Genomic DNA, 4,926 nt, shown 5'->3' with positions numbered 1-4,926 from the left:
CCTGTTGGACTCAGGCGATCCTTCCACCTCAGCCTTCCAAGTAGCTGGAACTACAGGCGCGCACTACCACACCTGGTTAATTTTTGATTTATTGTAGAGATGAGGTCTCGCCAAGTTGCCCAGGCGGGTCTCAAACTCGCGGGCTCAGGCAATCCACTCACCTCAGCCTCCCAAAGCGCGGGACTACAGGTTGAGCCACCTTTTTTTTTTGAGTCAAAGTCTCACTCTGTCTCTCAGGCTGGAGTGCAGTGACACATTCACAGCCACCTCAGGCTTGACCTGTTGTGCTGACGTGATCCTTCTACCTCAGCCTTCCAAGGAGCTGGAACCACAGGTGTGCACCACCATGCTTAGCTATTTTTATTTTTGATTTATTGTAGAGATGAGGTCTTGCCAAGTTGTCCAGGCTGGTCTGGAACCCCTGGGCTCAGGCAATCCTCTCCTCTGGCCTCTGCCTCCCAAATTGCTGGAATTACAGGCATAAGCCACCCCACCCCGGTCTCAAACATTTCTTGACTGATAATTCGTAGTTCCCATCAAAGGAATTTGGGAATCATAGAGGAGATGCTTTATTAAGGTAAGGGGGTGGAAAATTCCAGAGTTGTTCTTTTTTTTTTTGAGTTGGACTCTCACTCTGTCTCCCAGACTGGAATGTAGTGGCCACCACAGCCTTGACCTGCTGGGTTCAGGCGATCCTTCCTCCTCAGCCTTCCAAGTAGCCGGGACTACAGGCATGTGCCACCACATTCAGCTAATTATTTATTTATTTATTGTAGAGATGAGGTCTCTCCAAGTTGCTCGGGCTGGTCTCGAAGCCATGAGCTCAGGCAATTCTCTCACCTCAGCCTCCCCAAATGCTGGGATTATAGGCATGAGCCACCATGCCTGGCCAGAGTTGTTGATAGTAGATGAAGTCCTATATGTGACAGACTTCAGGGAGGATAGATACAAATGTCTTACAAGGTTCCTGGAACCTTGGGAGTCCCCAGAGACAGTCTTGCAGGGCCATAAAATAATTTGACTTCCTTCTTTATTTGTTGTGTGATGTTAAGCCTGAGTCAGGTTGGAAAACAGATTTTTTAGTATATAGGATAAGAAAATCCCTTCTGGTAAGTCCTTATCAAGCAGTGACTCCCCAAGCCTCTTAGTTCAGAATCTTGATAAGAGAAAAAAAGTGACTGGGCTCAGTGGCTCATGTCTATAATCCCAGTACGTTGGGAGGCTGAGGTGAGAGGATTGCCTGAGCCCACGGGTCTGAGACCAGCCTGGTCAACTTGGTGAGACTCTGCCTCTACAATAAATCAAAAATATTAAGCCGGGCTTGGTGGCTCAGCCTGTAATCCCTCGCCTTTGGGAGGCTGAGGTGAGTGGATTGCCTGAGCCCGTGGGTTCGAGACCCGCCTGGGCAGCGAGACCTCATCTCTACAATAAAATTAAAAAATCAGCCAGGTGTGGTAGTGCATGCCTGTAATTCCGGCTACTTGGAAGGCTGAGGCGGAAAGATTGCTGGAACCCAGCAGGTTGAGGCTGCAGTGGCCGGGAGCGGCCACTGCACTCCAGTCTGGGTGACAGAGTGAGACTCCAACTCAAAAAAATAAATAAATAAATATTAGCCAGGCATGGTAGTATGTGCCTGTAGTTCCAGCTACTTTGAAGGCTGAGACTAAAGGATCACCGGAGCCCAGCAGGTCAAGGCTGTGGTAGCCATGAGTGTGCCACTGCACTCCATTCTGGGAGACAGAGTGAGACTCCAACGCAAAAAATAAAAAAGAGAAAAAAAGTCAAGTTGAGACTTCACCCAGCATTAAGAGAGGGTGTTTGGAAACTGTTTAGCTTGGAAGTCCTTCCTGGGTACTCACTTTTGCTAAGCCCTTTCTCACACAGATGGGTACGTTTCTGCCCTAAGGAGTCCACAAGGCGCTAAGGGCAAAGAGTTGCAAGAATTGGGACATTTGACTGATTACCCTTTTAAAATTTATGCAACTCTGAGTCCGCAGGGCAGGGCCTGTTTATCCTTTGCCCAGTGAGCACCTACAGGGCACTTCCTGTGTGCCAGGGTTTGTTTCCTGAGAGCTTCATGAACCATTTAATTCGCGTAGCAACCCTAGGAAGTACATGCTATAACCTTGACCACTTAACCTGTGGGAAACCAAGGCACCGAGAAGCAAAGTAACATGCCTGAGGTGGTGTTGTTAATGAAGGATGGAGCCAGAATTTTAATCTAAGCCTCTTGCTTCCAGAGTCTCTTATTTAACCACTGTGTGAGTCTGCGGGGGCTGCCATAAGAAAATGCCATAGTCTGGGAGGTTTAACCACAGAAACTTATTTTCTCACAATCCTGGAGGCTGGAAGTCCAAGACCAGGGTGTTGGCAGGGTTAGTATCTACCGAGGCCTCTCTCCTAGGCTCGCAGAGGCCACCCTCTGTGTCCTCACCTGATCAACCCCGTTGACGTCTGTGTCCAAATCTCTTCTTTTTTTTTTTTTAGTTGGAGTCTCACTCTGTGGCCCAGGCTGGAGTGCAGTGGCATAATCAGGGCCACCATAGCCTCGCCCTGCTGGGCTCAGGCGATCCTCCCATCTCAGCCTTCCAAGTAGCTGAATCTACAGGCACACGCCACCATGCCCAACTAATTTTTTGATTTATTGTAGAGATGAGGTCTCACCAAGTTGCCCAGGCTGGTCTTGAACCCGTGGGCTCAGGCAATCCTCTCACCTCGGCCTCCCAAAGCACTGGGGTTGTAGGCATGAGCCACTGTGCCTGGCCTTTTTTTCAATATCCCTCGAGCGGATGTTTGGTGGTACTGTGGTGCAAATTGCATCTTCTTACTAGGACACCAGTCAGATTGGATTACAATCCATATATATAGCCGGGCTCGGTGGTTCAGCCTGTAATCCCGCACCTTGGGAGGCTGAGGTGAGTGGATTGCCTGAGCCCGCGGGTTTGAGACCTGCCTGGGCAGGTGAGACCTCATCTCTACAATAAATCAAAAAATCAGCCGGGCGTGGTAATGCGCGCCTGTAGTTCCAGCTCCTTGGAAGGCTGAGGCGGAAGGATCGCTGGAGCCCAGCAGGTCGAGGCTGCGGTGGCCGGGAGCGGCCACTGCTCTCCAGTCTGGGTAACAGAGTGAAACTCCAGCTCAAAAAAAAAAAAAAAAAAAAAAAAAGAATCCATCTATATGACCTCGTTTAACCTTAATCACTTCTTTAAAGGCACATCTCCAAATATAGTCACATCCTGAGGTATTGTGGGCTAGAGCATCAACATATAAATTTGCAGGGCACAGTTCAGTCCTCAATATCCTCCATGCTTTTCTGCTTCCAATACCAACAAACATAACACGATACCAGGACTCAGCGTGGCTTTGTGTGTCTTTCTGTTCTCCTCTTGTAGCTGGGAGTCTGATTTAAGCTGCTCATGATTCTCCACTCCGCATGGAGAAGTGAACTTTCCTGGGGTGACTGGAGCACCCACTGTGGAGTGGGACACAGGAGAGTCTTCACTTTCCCTCCTCTCTGCTTGGCTCAGGCGCTCACAAGCTGTTACTGGATTTTGTTCAGTGCCAACCAGGTGGCCCTGAGGGTCTGGGACATGGGACGGACACATTTTTGGTGGAGGAAGAGATGGCAGTAAGGAATGAAAACTGTAGCAGGGGACAACTTGACAGGGAGCCTGCTGGGGTGGGGCTCTAGCTCCCTGAAATGATTTCCTTGTCCCACCCTCCAGCCTGCAGTTGAGGATTTCCCAGACTGCCTCTACGCCAAGCCTAGGTCCAACCTGAATGGATGCAGGCCTCCCCTGCTCAGAGGGCTCCCCGGTCGTAGGTGGAGAAAAGGGGAACTGCCAAAAGCCAGATAATATCACATAATAGCGTTATTCTTAGCTACTGGGAGATCCTAGGGGGCAAAGGAGGGATGGATTTCATCACTGGGGACAAGGGACATCTTCTCAGAGCAGGGAAGAAGGAAGGTGCCTGCTTTCTGATGAGGGAAGGAAAACGGTATTTCAGGGAGAGAAAACAGCTTACCAAAAACCTGCAGAGCAGATAACAGTCTGCTGTGTGCATATGTACCTGATGTGTGGCCCTGCACAGAAAGCAGCCAAGGCTCTGTTGCTGTGTGTCAGTGGGACTTTTCACTGTCTAGCACCTTTTAAAAATTTTTTTCTTTTTTTTTGCGTTGGAGTCTCACTCAGTCGCCCAGACTGGAGTGCAGTGGCCGCTCCTGGCCACCACAGCCTTGCCTGCTGGGCTCCAGCGATCCTTCTGCCTCAGCCTTCCGAGTAGCCAGAATTACAGGCATGCGCTACCACACCCGTCTGATTTTTTGATTTATTGTAGAGATGAGGTCTCGCCTGCCCAGGCGGGTCTCGAACCCGCAGGCTCAGGCAATCCACTCACCTCAGCCTCCCAAAGGCGCAGGATTACAGGCTGAGCCACCGAGCCCGGCTGTTCGTTTTTTTTTTGAGTTGGAGTCTCACTCTATCACCCAGACTGGAGTGCAGTGGCCGCTCCCAGGCACTGCAGCCTTGACTTGCTGAGCTCCGGTGATACTTCCGCCTCGGTCTTCCAAGTAGTTGGAACTATAGGTGCCACGCTACCACGCCTGGTTAATTTTTGATTTATTGCAGAGATGAGGTCTCGCCAAGTTGCCCAGATGGTTCTCGAGCCCGCGGGCTCAGGCAATCCACTTGCCTCGGCCTCCCAAAGTGCTGGTATTACAGGCTGAGCCATCGAGCCCAGTCCATCGCACTGTTTTCTTTTTTCTTTTTTCTTTTTTTTTTGAGTTGGAGTCTCACTCTGTTGCCCAGACTGGAGTGCAGTGACCGCTCCCGGCCACCGCAGCCTTGACCTGCTGGGCTCTGGCGATCCTTCCACCTCAGCCTTCTGAGTAGCCGGAACTGCAGGCGCATGCTACCCTCACGGGCT

This window comes from Carlito syrichta, unplaced genomic scaffold, assembly GCF_000164805.1.
Source record: "Carlito syrichta isolate Samal-C Ts95f unplaced genomic scaffold, Tarsius_syrichta-2.0.1 Scaffold301726, whole genome shotgun sequence".
Taxonomy (NCBI): domain Eukaryota; kingdom Metazoa; phylum Chordata; class Mammalia; order Primates; family Tarsiidae; genus Carlito; species Carlito syrichta.
Note: the sequence above shows the minus strand (reverse complement) of the source record.